This window comes from Boleophthalmus pectinirostris, unplaced genomic scaffold (assembly GCF_026225935.1).
Source record: "Boleophthalmus pectinirostris isolate CB_2022bp ecotype Guang Dong unplaced genomic scaffold, ASM2622593v1 HiC_scaffold_10, whole genome shotgun sequence".
NCBI lineage: Eukaryota > Metazoa > Chordata > Actinopteri > Gobiiformes > Gobiidae > Boleophthalmus > Boleophthalmus pectinirostris.
The window spans coordinates 1,439,034-1,453,568 of record NW_026570971.1 but is presented as its reverse complement, the minus strand read 5'-3'; the positions used below and the strand labels follow the sequence as shown (position 1 = coordinate 1,453,568).

At 45.4% G+C, this 14,535-nt stretch overlaps 2 protein-coding genes across 2 annotated transcripts in view; one reads left to right on the top strand and one right to left on the bottom strand.

Moving 5' to 3' along the window:
- Nucleotides 1–14,535, top strand: part of LOC129410510 (zinc finger protein 271-like) — a 688,773-nt gene that overhangs the window by 393,248 nt on the left and 280,990 nt on the right. The gene's annotated exons all lie outside the window — the stretch shown is intronic.
- LOC129410602 (zinc finger protein 286A-like) overlaps nt 11,028–14,535 on the bottom strand; it is a 46,815-nt gene continuing 43,307 nt past the window's right edge. The window contains exon 3 of the mRNA XM_055159074.1: nt 11,028–11,113. The gene's annotated coding sequence lies outside the window, so the exon portion shown is untranslated. The remainder of the gene's footprint in view (nt 11,114–14,535) is intronic.

Genomic DNA, 14,535 nt, shown 5'->3' with positions numbered 1-14,535 from the left:
GTTTAGACTTGGTTTTAGTCCTGGTTTAGACCTGGTTTAGATCTAGTTTAGATCTAGTTTAGACCTGGTTTAGATCTAATTTAGACAACACACAAAAAGCCACAACACATAAAAAAAAAAAAGCCACAACAAAAATGACCGCGGGACTCTATTTTAATGCAAATGCCACAACACATTAAAAAGCCACAACACATTAAAAAGCCACAACACATTAAAAAGCCACAACACATTAAAAAGCCACAACACATTAAAAAGCCAGTGTTTGGACTGTCTCAAGATTTTGTATTTATTTATTTATTTTTGCATTTATACATTTCAATAGCAAATTACCAAAACATCACATTAGTGCAATTACCCCCCCAAAATAAATTAATAATAATAATAATATTAATAATAATAATAATAATAATAATAATAATAAAAGCTAACATAAAAAAATTATTATTATAACAATAATAATAAATGAAAAAAAAAAAAAAATCAGCAGATATAAAGACAGATAAATACATAGTGACAAATAAAAAAGACTTACACAGCCAGGCTAAAGTTTGGAGTCCATTTTATGTGTCCATGTGTTTCAAAAAAATGACTGCGGAGATTTGATATTTTCTAATAAAGTAAAAGATTTAATCAGATTTTTAATATGATTCAGTGAAACGTCGGCAGGTTTTTCATTAAAGGAAACTCGTCCGCAGACTCGACTCGACTCGACTGTAAATGTGACGAGTTTCAGTCAAACGGTTCCAGATTTCCACATTTGAAAGGTGTAAAATAAAAACATGTTTCTGGAGCAGATGGAAAACGAGAGTTAAAGATTCACAGATTTGCTCCGTCAGAACAAAAGAGTTTTTATCAGGAGGAAAAGTGATGAATTTAAGACACACTTCATCTGTTGGACGAGCAGGAAGAGTTGGTTGCTACGGACGACGGGGCAGAAAACACTTCAAAATACAATATGTGACTTTCTGAAGGTCAACTGCAGGATTCCATGGAAACAGAGAGTTAAAGCCACACTCTGGAACATTCTCTGTGGGGATAGATCAGTTTTATGTGAAACTGTGGATGATTATTACCCTGATTCATCAGCCGGTTTCACTCTGTGGAAACCGTGTGACCTCACAGTATTAGGATTTGTTCGCTCGACGGTAGAATCTGTGTATCATTCGGCCATTTGTTTTTCAAAATAAAACAAAACCAAAAAAAAGAAAAGAAAAGAAAACAACTATTTTCTTCATTATTTGTCTCCAAAACCAAAATAAAAAAACAGATAATGATTTGTTTTTTCAGTTTTCGATTTTGTGTTTAAATGAAAAATGGAAAAAACGGATAACGGACTGAACTGGTCTGGTCCCGGTCTCAGTCCGCGTCTCAGTTCTGGTCTCAGTCCTCGTCTCAGTTCTGGTCTCAGTCCTCGTCTCAGTCCCGGCCTCAGTCCTCGTTTCAGTCCTGGTCTCAGTCCTGGTCTCAGTCCTGGTTCAGTCCTGGTTCAGTCTGGTCTCAGTTCTGGTCTCAGTCCTCGTCTCAGTCCCGGCCTCAGTCCTCGTTTCAGTTCTGGTCTCAGTCCTGGTTCAGTCCTGGTTCAGTCCTGGTTCAGTCCTGGTTCAGTCCTGGTTCAGTCCAGCATTCACAGTTTCAATCATGAAAACAGTAAACGGCCGTTATCCATTTTTCATTGAAACACAAAATCGAAAACTGAAACTCTGTTTTATTTTTTAAATTTGGTTTTGGAGACAAATAATGAAGAAAATTGTTGTTTTTTCACTTTCTTATTTTTTCTGATGTGCTGGAAACTCTCTCGTTATGTTCCACTTCACTTTTGCCTCCATCTTCCTCCGTTCTGAAATGTAGAATGTTTTTGTTTACAGTTTCTGTTCACACTCGGGTGAAGTGTTAGAAGTGTGCAGCTCAAGGGCACAACAGCAGCAGTTTGTGTGTTTGTGTTTCGAGTCGTTTATGACCCGAGCTCCTGTTCGTCTCGTCTTTATGACTCTGATTATCAAAACTTTATTACATCAAACTTTCTCTGATAAGAAAAAAACAACACGACGACTCTGAAACTGAACCGACAAACGCCTGGTTTAGTCCTGGTTTAGTCCTGGTTTAGTCCTGATTTAGTCCTGGTTTAGTCCTGATTTAGTCCTAGTTTAGTCCTGGTTTAGTCCCAGTGTAGTCCTCTTTTAGTTCTGGTTTAATCCTGTTTTAGTCCTGGTTTAGTTCTAGTTTCGTCCTGGTTTAGTCCTGTTTTAGTCCTGTTTTAGTCCTGGTTTAGTCTTGTTTTTAATCCTGTTTTAGTCCTTAGTTTCGTCCTGGTTTCGCCCTGGTTTAATCCTGATTTAGTCCCAGTGTAGTCCTCTTTTAGTCCTGGTTTAATCCTGATTTAGTCCTGGTTTAGTCTTGGTTTAGCCCTAGTTTAGCCCTGGTTTAGTCCTGTTTTAGTTCTGATTTAGTCCTGGTTTATTCCTAGTCTAGTCCTGTTTTAGTCATGGTCTGGTCTTGGTCTGGTCTTGGTCCTGGTCCTGGTCTGGTCTGGTCTGGTCCTGGTCTGGTCTGGTCTGGTCTGGTCTGGTCCTGGTCCTGGTCCTGGTCCTGGTCTGGTCCTGGTCTGGTCCTGGTCTGGTCTGGTCTGGTCCTGGTCTGGTCTGGTCCCTGGTCCCTGGTCTGGTCCTGGTCCTGGTCTGGTCCTGGTCTGGTCCTGGTCTGGTCCTGGTCTGGTCTGGTCTGGTCTGGTCCCTGGTCTGGTCCTGGTCCTGGTCTGTTCCCACAGCTCTAATCGTGTTTCGGTCTCAGACAAACGTCACTCACATTTTTCTGGAGCCGAACGAGGGAAACTTTTTCTTCTTTAAAAGGAAACACCCCCCCCCCCCTCCTCCCTCCTCCCCCCGTTTCACTTCCTGTTTCCATCTCCACGGCAACCGTAACCACAACAAACACTCGCCCGTCGCCAAGGAAGCCTCCGCTCTGTTTGGGTTTGACCTTCTCTTTATTTTCTTTGACATTCTTTCACACAAACCCGAAGAACAACGCCGACACGGAACTGACGGTTCTGCACCGCTCCAGGTGGTTCTGGTCCGGTTCTGCAGGACTCCAGGTGGTTCTGGTTCCGGTTCTGCAGGACTCCAGGTGGTTCTGGTCCGGTTCTGCAGGACTCCAGGTGGTTCTGGTCCGGTTCTGTCGGGTTCTGTTGGACTTCAGGTGGTTCTGGTCCGGTTTTGTTGGGTTCTGTAGACTTCAGGTGGTTCTGGTCCGGTTCTGGTCCGGTTCTGTTGGACTTCAGGTTTTGTCGGGTTCTGTCGGGTTCTGTAGGTTTTCTGGTCGTTTTCTGAGTGATTCGGGTCACGGTTCTGACCCTGAAAACGACTCAGTTCTGAGTTTGGAGTTTGAAAAATGTCCAGGTTAAATCGGGTTAAATAAAAACTCGGGAAAAGAGAAAAAAACAGAAGAAACATGTGGGCGAGAATTTAGAAGAAAAAAAAAACGTGATGAGAAAAAAACAGAGAGAGAAACATGATAAGAAAGAACAGAGAGAACAAGAAGAGAGAGAGAGAAGAGGAGGGAGGGAGAGGAAAAGAACAGAGGGGAGAGAAACATGATAAGAAAGAAAAGATAAATGAGAAAGAAAAAGAATAGAGATGGAGAGAGAGGAGGGAGGGAGGAAGAGAGAAGAGAGAGAGAAATGGGGGGAAGAACGGAGGGAGAGAGAAGCATGATAAGGAGAGAGAGAGAGAGAGAGAGAGAGAGAAAGAGGAGGAGGAGGAGGGAGAAAATAACCGGGAGAGAAACATGATAAGAAAGAACAGATTAAGAGAGAGAGAGAAGGAGGAGAGATCAGGAGATAGAGAGAGAGAGAGAGAAGAGAGAGAGAGAGAGAAGAGAGAAGAGAGAGAGAGAGGAGGAGAGGAGAGAGAGAGAGATAGAGAGAGAGAAGAGGAACAACGAGAGAGAGAGAGAGAGAGAGAGAGAGAGAGAGAGAGAGAGAGAGAGAGAGAGAGAGAGAGGAGGAGGAGGAGGAGAGAAATTGCAAAAGACGAGGAGGAAGTTTTTGCGTCTGAAATCGACTCAGGGTCAAAGCCAAAAGAAACAAATCGTAAATCAAACAGTGAAACTTTCACAGACTCACAGTCCAGACTGAGGGAATGTGTGACTCTGGGGGTGAGCTACATACTAGTATAAGTGTATGGTGAAATGTTGAGCTGTTACCATGGAGACACAATGTAAACATAAGCATATATATATCTATCTATAGATTTGGGGAAAAGTCCCGCAGTGATTCATTTTCCTGTGACGTTGTTTGAGTTGAACTTCTTCAGCAGCTCAAATGTGACTTTAAATGTTCAGGTGGAAAATAATTAAAGATACAGTCTGTAACTTTCTGGAGGTCACCTGCAGGATTCCACAGAAACAGAGAGTTAAAGAGTTAAAGCCGCACTCTGGAACATTCTCCATGGAGACAGATCAGTTTCATGGGAAACTGTGGATGAGGTGAGTCCTGCTGCTGCGGTGGAGCTGCTCCGTCAGATTGTGGATGTGGTGGAGGCGCATCACAAACACACACATCACACACACACACACACACACACACACACACACACACACACACATCACACACACACACACACACACACACACACACACACACACACAACACACACACATCACACACACACACACACACACACACACACACACACACACACACACACACACACACACACATCACACACACACACACACACACACACACACACACATCACACACACACACACACACACACACACACATCACACACACACACACACACACATCACACACAACACACACACACACACACACACACACACACACACACACACACACACACACACACACACTCACACATCACACATCACACATCACACACAACACACACACATCACACACACATCACACACACACACACACACACACACACACACACACACACACACACATCACACACATCACACACAGGGCACCAAGTGTTTGTGGAGGCACCACATGAATCCTCACAAAAGTATCAGTGATGAGGCCCATGACTCTGGGTTTGTTCTCTGGGCGTCTCCAGACTCTCCTGGTCCTCGATGGCGCCCGGACGATGAGCTGCGTCTCTGTGTGGAGCTTCTGTTTCTGTCCGTGGTCCTTGTCAGTGATGGACACGAGTGTTTTGGACTTTGTTTTGTGTTTTCTTCGTGTGCGTCGGCCTCAGCGTCGGCCTCAGCGTCGGCCTCAGCGTCGGCCTCAGCGTCGGCGTCGGCCTCAGCGTCGGCGTCGGCCTCAGCGTCGGCCTCAGCGTCGGCCTCGGCCTCGGCGTCGGCGTCGGCCTCAGCGTCGGCCTCAGCGTCGGCCTCGGCGTCGGCCTCGGCCTCGGCGTCGGCGTCGGCCTCAGCGTCGGCCTCAGCGTCGGCCTCGCGTCGGCCTCGCGTCGGCCTCGGCGTCGGCCTCGGCGTCAGCGTCGGCCTCAGCGTCGGCTCAGCGCGTCGGCCTCGGCGTCAGGCGTCGGCGTCGGCCTCAGCGTCGGCCTCAGCGTCAGTCCCTCGGTCAGTCGTCGGCGTCAGCCTCAGCCCGGTGTGGAGGGTTTAGTGTTTCTGTTTCTAGCAGCTGATGAAAGTTCACTCAGTCACAAAGAGAGTTCATCTCACCATAAAAAATTTACTCTGTAAAACTTGTTTTGCATTAACTTGTGAAAAACGTGACATTTTTGACAGAACTCATTTTTTATTAAATTAAAAATTAAATCTCATAATAAATTAATTTCACTTCCGCAAAAATGTTCAACTCTGTTTCAGCTTCAGTCAGATTCTGTTCAAATAAAACTTCACACTCACAGAAGAATGTCGTGACATCAGCTGCAAAGTATCAAGAGAATTTGCATGTTCTGCCTGTGTGTGTGCGTGCATGGGTGTGTGTGTGTGTCTCTGTGTGTGTGTGTGTGTGTGTGTGTGTGTGTGTGTGTGTGTGTGTGCGTGCATGGGTGTGTGTGTGTGTCTCTGTGTGTGTGTGTGTGTGTCTGTCTGTGTGTGTGTGTGTCTCTGTGTGTGTGTGTGTGTGTGTGTTTGTCTCTCTGTGTGTGTGTGTGTGTGTGTGTGTGTGTGTGTGTGTGTCTGTGTGTGTGTGTGTGTGTGTGTGTGTGTGTCTGTGTGTGTGTGTGTGTGTGTGTGTGTGATGTGTGTGTGTGTGTGTGTGTGTGTGTGCGTGCATGGGTGTGTGTCTCTGTGTGTGTGGTGTGTCTTTGTCTGTGTGTGTGTGTGTATCTGTCTGCAGCTGCTGGACTTCCTGCTTAAACACGTTCACTTTAAACCGGTTCTTTAAGTTCCTCTGAGAAACTTTCCTGCTCAAGAACTGAAGACGTTTCCTTTGTGCCACGGCTGAATGTCTCTCCTCACTCTTCACCCTCAGTTCAGTTAAAGGGTCAAACACAGACGAGACGTTTCACTACAAACTCTGAGCCTCATTCATGAATCTTTTTTTTAAAAAGTGTTCATAACTTCCACTTCCAGCTGAGACAAAACTCACAAAAAGTTTTTACGCTGCTGGATTCCTTCTTAAGTGACAGACGCACCGAATTCACCAACAGCTCAGACACAAACTCCTCCACGCTCATTTACATTTCATTTACATTTAAAAAAATGATCTGTATTTGGTTAGAAACGCCTCTGAACTTCCAGTGGACGTCACATGAACAATATGTGTTTGTTATTCTGACACATGAAGTGTGAGGAAGAGAACGACGATGAAGAGGAGGAGATCAGGAGGAGCAACTTCAGCCTCACTGCAGCCTGTAGAAAGTCTGTTAGACCCAACAGAACACATCAAATAATTTAAGAAAATATATCACTTTCAGTCATGGAGGAAGTAGAATTTTTTGTTACGTTTTCAGAGAAAAAATATTCTAAAACTGTAGAATTTTTGTTGTTACGAGTGCTCCTGACTGTTTGGAGGATTTGTTTTTCCGGAAGAACATTTCCAGTTAAGAAAAAGTTCTGTGAATGAACAAAAATGTTCATAAGGAAAAAAAAAACTTAAGTACAAATTTGTCCATAAGAAAGTTTCATGGACGAAGCTCAAAGACACAAGGAGAAAACACAAAGAAAACACAAAGAAAACAAAAGAAACAAAAAGAAAACACAAAGAAAACAAAAGAAAACACAAAGAAAAAAAAAAAAAAAAAAAACAAAAAAAAAACGTAAAGAAAACAAAAAGAAAACAAAACAAAAAAAATGCAAAGAAAATGCAGAGCTGTGGGCGGGGATAGGGGGTAGGTGTGAATGCAAATTTTCTGAGATTTACAATATTAAACTGAAACACAAACGAAATGAGAAAAAACAGGAAACGAACGAGGAACTTGTGTATGAACGAGTTCAAAGGAACATTCACTGAACACGTTCATTTTCAGTGAACTTTGAACTGAACGCGACACATTTGTAAATCAAGAACTTGAACGTGAATTTGTTCAGATTCTGTGAGATGAACGACGTCACTGTTGGGGTCAATTAAACGTCAGGATTTGTTTTCACCTGATGAGTCGAGTGACAAGGCGCTCGTCAGTGTTTTCGCACGTAACATCGTGAAACCACAGTCGAGCGTCAACACAAACACGACTCCAGCTGCAGCTGCAGCAGGACCAACACGCGCAGCACTGACTCTGGGTTTGTCCGTGTAAAGTCGATCAAACTCGACTGAGGCGTTTAGTCGTTTGTATCAGGTCCACAGAGAAACGAACAGAACACATTGGATTTACCTTCTGTCCACACTCACCACAGCAAACACACTGTTACAGAAGTTAATTTAAAAACTCTAATAAGAGTGTTTCTGTTCACACGACACAGATCTGCTGATGGAAACACACAAACACAACAGTAGATGTTCTCATACACACACACACACACACACACACTCACACACACACACACACACACACAGTCGTGTCCTTCAGTCCGACAGAAACTGATGCATCAGCTCAGTTTATGCAAATGAACCGTGTGGTTTAAAGTTTTCACTTCTGTAAGACGAATGTGTCAAAGTTGCACCTTAAACACATTAAACACATGATAAAGTCACACGGGCTGATGTGGATCTAGAGTTTATGTTTATATGTTGTAAAGTTGTTGTAAACTGGAAGTCTGTTTGAAAAATAAGTTTAAAAAAAAATGAACTGAACTTTGAACTAATTCATGAAAAGTGTGAACAACTCTGACGACTTTACATTTAAACCATAACCTCGGCCACACTTTACACCCTCACAAACTGCATCTCCGAAATAAAGTCCTGGCTACACTTAAACTTCCTCCAACTCAACTGCAGCAAAACTGAAATAATCATTATCGGCCCCAAAACACTCACCAGGCTCACAATAACCTCTCCCTCTCCACTGACGGCTCCTCAGTCTCCTCCTCCTCCTCCCGCCTCCGTAACCTCGGCGGCCTCTTTGACCAGACCCTTTCCTTTGAACGCCACGTCAAACACATCACCAAAACCACCTTCTGTCACCTCCGGAACATCGCTCGCCTCCGCCCGTCCCTCTCCCCTCAGTCCATCTGCTCTACGGTTCAGCCTCCAAACTCCTCAACAGACTCCAGTACATCCAGAACTCTGCTGCCTCCCCGCCTCCTCCTGTGAACACATCGCCCCTGTCCTCTCCACCGGCCCCATCCCTCGGAACATTCAGTTCAAACTCCTCACCATCGTGTACAAGTCCCTCCACAACCTGCCCCCCCCCCCGCCTCTCTGAGCTCCACCACCACACCCCCGCCCGTGTCCTCCGATCAGCCGACGCCAACCTCCTGTCTCCCCCCAGCAGGACTAAACATAAGACCTCGGGGGGGACGGGCCTTCTTCTCCGCCGCTGCCCCCACCTCTGGAACTGTCTGCCCAAACACATCAGAGACTCATCCACACTCCCCATGTTTAAAAAAAAGCCCTGAAAACCAACTCTCTTTAAAAAAACCTTTCATTAACTGTCTTTTCTCTTGTTTGTCAGTGTGTTCACATGCACATCAATAACCCGCTTATGATCGGGTTTTTTGAGTTTCCCGGTTTCTTCATGGTTCATGTAAACGCAGTAACCTGGTTTCAGTGTCCAGGTTAGTAGAAACCGAGTTACTGTAGCTGGTTTATTCTGATAGTAACTGTGATACTGTGACATGTAAACGCAGTATTCCCGGTTACTGCAACATAAAGTTGAGTCACATGCGTCCAAAAGACACTTTCCAGCCTTTCACCACAACAGTAGAGACATAAATAAATTGTCCAAACGAGTGAAATGACTGTAAAATAAAGAGCTGCACTAAACCTGCACATGTACAACCTGCACTCGTGTGACGCTGAAAAACTAAAACATGAACTATCTCCTGTAAACACACACACAGAACAGACTCACCATCATCAGCACCTCTTCTGTCACAAAAACAACTCACATAATCCACAGAGTCGAGTCATTTAGTCCCACAGAAGCTGAATCGAATCAGCGGGACAAGGAGCAGCTGATTTTATCACCGCTAACAGTTTATGTTCATTAACTGTTGCGTTGGTGGAGTAAACAGCGTCTGTGCGTCTTGCGTCTGTGGACTGTGTGACAGTCGTACGTAAACCACGTACCGGCGGCGCAGGCAAGTCAGTTACACTAGAAACGTAGGGAGTTTGATTGACAGCCTGTCAGCTCACAGATAACGAGGCAGTGTCGTTATCTATTGGCAAATGTTTAGCCCCACCACGTCCAGAGTTGATGAATTTTTATTCTCTTTTTTTGGTCATCATAATTACAAGGCGACTGCATCTATAATCTATCACTGACAACTTGAAACAAAAAACATCCTCCATACAAACTTTAAGTTTCGTTTCTGTAAAACGTAAACAAATGTGATCAGAGCTGATTGATCTGATCAAACTGGCTGATGTGTCTATAGTGTTTATGGTTTATATGTTGTAAAGTTGAGTTGATTGATTCTGTGCAGTGGATTGTGAGTCTCGTAGCTCCTGAGCTTCTGACGCTAAAGCAGCTCACGGTTTGTATTTTTCCTGGTTTATGAAATTGATTTAAGTTCATTTTTGCGCTTGTGCATTTGTAAGATTATGTCAAGAAACCGGGACACAACATTTGATCATGTGACGTGGATATGAGTGTTATTATTGTTATTATTATTATTATTGTTATTTGTTCAATTACAGGAGGTTTTATACTTTATGATTGTGAGGATTAAACCAAAACTAAACCAAGAACTCAAAGAGACCCACCAGAGACAGACCAGGACTAAATCAGGACTAAACAAGTACTAAACCTGGATTATACCAGGACTAGAGGCAGACTAGACCGAACAGAGACTCCGACCTGGACTCTGGGAAGAAGACTTAAAACCAGATCAGAGTCCAGAGACCAGAGACCAGACCAGAGACCAGACCAGAGACCAGAGACCAGAGACCAGAGACCAGAGACTAGAGACTAGACCAGGGACCAGAGACCAGAGACCAGAGACCAGAGACTAGACCAGGGCCAGGGACCAGAGACCAGAGACCAGAGACAGAGACAGACAAGACCAGGGACCAGAGACCAGAGACCAGAGACGAGACCAGGGACCAGAGACCAGAGACCAGAGACCAGAGACCAGAGACCAGAGACCAGAGACCAGAGACCAGAGACTAGAGACTAGACCAGGGACCAGAGGACCAGAGACCAGAGACCAGAGACCAGAGACCAGAGACCAGAGACCAGAGACCAGAGACCAGGGACCAGGGACCAGAGACCAGAGACCAGAGACCAGAGACCAGAGACCAGAGACCAGAGACCAGAGACCAGAGACCAGAGACCAGAGACCAGAGACCAGAGACCAGAGACCAGGGACCAGGGACCAGAGACCAGAGACCAGAGACCAGAGACCAGACCAGAGACCAGAGACCAGAGACCAGAGACCAGAGACCAGAGACCAGAGCAGAGATTAGTCCAGATTTGGGGAGAATGACGTCAGTGGAGGAAACCCTGAGCTCAGACGGAGGAAAAAGTGACCAGGACGAGATTGGGACGAGACTCTGAAGATTCTATTTTGGGTCCTGCAGGAAAACGGTCCAGATGGAGGTTTTCTGAGTGTCTCTCCCACTCGCCGCTTCCTGTGGAGGAGCCCAGAGCAGAGAACAGATCTACAGACACGTGTGGATGAAGTTTGTCTAATAAAAGTTCACAAATGTATCTGTGTTTGTCACGTGTGTTTGGTTTGATAAATGTGCAGAGGATAAATCCCACTGCAGAATCAGAAAGAGAAAGTAACTCCAGATGAAACTCAAAAAACAGCTGCCATGTCAATCGGCGCCATCGGTCCCTCCGACCACACACACACACATACACACACACACATACACACACAACACACAACACACACACACACACACACACACACCACTTTCATATTAGACAATGTGTGTGAAGTGTCTTGCCTAAGGACACAATGATTGAATTGATTGTGTTTAACTGACCTTGACCATCAACTGTTCTGTTCTGGACCTGGAGCAGGTTTTGTGTTCATGGACCTGGAGCAGGTTTTGTGTTCATGGACCTGGAGCAGGTTTTGTGTTCATGGACCTGGAGCAGGTTTTGTGTTCTGGACCTGGAGCAGGTTTTGTGTTCATGGACCTGGAGCAGGTTTTGTGTTCATGGACCTGGAGCAGGTTTTGTGTTCATGGACCTGGAGCAGGTTTTGTGTTCATGGACCTGGAGCAGGTTTTGTGTTCATGGACCTGGAGCAGGTTTTGTGTTCATGGAGCAGGTTTTGTGTTCATGGACCTGGAGCAGGTTTTGTGTTCATGGACCTGGAGCAGGTTTTGTGTTCATGGACCTGGAGCAGGTTTTGTGTTCATGGACCTGGAGCAGGTTTTGTGTTCATGGGGGAAACTGGAGGAAACTCATCCAGACATGAGGAGAAACACAAACTCCACACAGAAAGACCCAGGTGAACCCAGGACCTTCTTGCTGTGAGGCATGAGTGTTTAACCACTCAGCCGCCTCACTGCGTGTGGGTGAGGGTCCAAAACGGCGGCGCAGAGTGTTTCTGAGCAGAACCGTTTGTTTGGTTTTGTGGTATGTGAATCATTCTGGTCATTTGAAATTGGCTCAGGCTGTAAAACTGTGAGCTCCTGTTCTAAACACAAACCAGCGTCTGTTTATTCGTGTGTAAAGTTTTGCTCCAGAATGACACATGCAGCCGTAATAGTCGAGTAATTAACCACATTTTTGTTACGCAACACATCGGTGTAATTCCAAACTCCCTCGGTGAGCGACTTGGAAGACGCTGGGATAAGTTTGATAGTTTTATATAAAGCCACATGGGAAAAGGAAAGAAAGTACCAACGTTTAATGTGGAAAATCACATTCTGTGTCTAAAAAAAGAGTTGTTTTTTATAACTGAATCTGTTTCTTAGTATTGAAGTCGGGTTTTGTGACAACAAAGTAAAAACGTGAGTAAATTCAAACTCACTTTACCTGTATTTTTCAGACTATAAGTCTACGTTCAGTCTGCAGGTTTAACGCTCAATTCAGATTTTTTTGTGAAATCTGATGTTTTTTCGAGGTCGTTCACATTTCCAGTTAAATGTGACTTGTATGTGACTCCAGTGTGAACATTAAACGGTCCAAAAGTGTCCCACATGTGACACTGGAGACACGACGACGTCAACCGCAGCGAGCGTCTCTGTGTTTACACAAGTTGAACAAACATGGACGCAGCATCGAGCACCTGGAGATTTTAAAGTTCCTCTCGTACCGGAGCCACAACATGAACAACTGACTTGTTTTAAGGAGGAGATTGAGAAGGAGAAGGAGCAGGTTTTTGGTGGTGGTGTTTTGTGGTGAGTGGAGATGTGCTTCACTTCAGTCACATGGATCATGAACAGTTTTCTCTACTTCAGTGCAGAATAGTGACGTTTGTGTCTTGTTGATGACGTGTAGGTGGATGAATGTGACCTGACTGTTCACACTCAAGTCACATGTTAAAGATCAGATATGGATCAGTTTCAGGAGCACAGATCCAAGTGTCCTGGTCACATGTGAAAACATCACATCTGTGTGGTTCAGACATGAAAAGATCAGATGTTTCCTTGTGTCTGATGTGGTTCAGTTTGTGTTGGACTAAAGGACACAGAGACTCAGTGGAATATGAGTGTTCTGTCTGTGTCAGAGGGGTGTTCTCTCTGTGTGACAGAGGGGTGTTCTCTCTGTGTCAGAGGGGTGTTCTCTCTGTGTCAGAGGGGTGTGTCAGAGGGTGTTCTCTCTGTGTCAGAGGGGTGTTCTCTCTGTGACAGAGGGGTGTTCTCTCTCTGTGTGACAGAGGGGTGTTCTCTCTGTGACAGAGGGGTGTTCTCTCTGTGACAGAGGGGTGTTCTCTCTGTGTGTCAGAGGGGTGTTCTCTCTGTGTGACAGAGGGGTGTTCTCTCTGTGTGACAGAGGGTGTTTCTCTCTGTGTCAGAGGGGTGTTCTCTCTGTGACAGAGGGGTGTTCTCTCTGTGTGTCAGAGGGGTGTTCTCTCTGTGAGAGGGGTGTGTGTCAGAGGGGTGTTCTCTCTGTGTGACAGAGGGGTGTTCTCTCTGTGTCAGTGTCAGAGGGGTGTTCTCTCTCTGTGACAGAGGGGTGTTCTCTCTCTGTGACAGAGGGGTGTTCTCTCTGTGTGTCAGAGGGGTGTTCTCTCTGTGTGTCAGAGGGGTGTTTCTCTCTGTGTCAGAGGGTGTTCTCTCTGTGTGTCAGAGGGGTGTTCTCTCTGTGTGACAGAGGGGTGTTCTCTCTGTGACAGAGGGGTGTTCTCTCTGTGTGTCAGAGGGGTGTTCTCTCTGTGACAGAGGGGTGTTCTCTCTGTGTCAGAGGGGTGTTCTCTCTGTGACAGAGGGGTGTTTCTCTCTGTGTCAGAGGGGTGTTCTCTCTCTGTGACAGAGGGGTGTTCTCTCTGTGACAGAGGGGTGTTTCTCTCTCTGTGACAGAGGGGTGTTCTCTCTGTGACAGAGGGGTGTTCTCTCTGTGTCAGAGGGGTGTTCTCTCTGTGTCAGAGGGGTGTTCTCTCTGTGACAGAGGGGTGTTCTCTCTGTGTGACAGAGGGGTGTTCTCTCTGTGACAGAGGGGTGTTCTCTCTGTGTGACAGAGGGGTGTTTCTCTCTGTGACAGAGGGGTGTTCTCTCTGTGTCAGAGGGGTGTTCTCTCTGTGTCAGAGGGGTGTTCTCTCTGTGTCAGAGGGGTGTTCTCTCTGTGGAGCTGTTCTCACAAGTGTTTGTGTCTCGGATGTTTCAGTTTGTCTCTGGTTTATTTAAACTGTTTTCCACAACAGAGTCACAAACCCAGAGAATCAGAAGGAGCGAGTCACATACACACTAGTGTGAACAACACTGTACACACAACACCACTCACATACACACTAGTGTGAACAACACTGTACACACAACACCACTCACATACACACTAGTGTGAACAACACTGTACACACAACACCACTCACATACACACTAGTGTGAACAAACACTGTACACACAACAACACCACTCACATACACACTAGT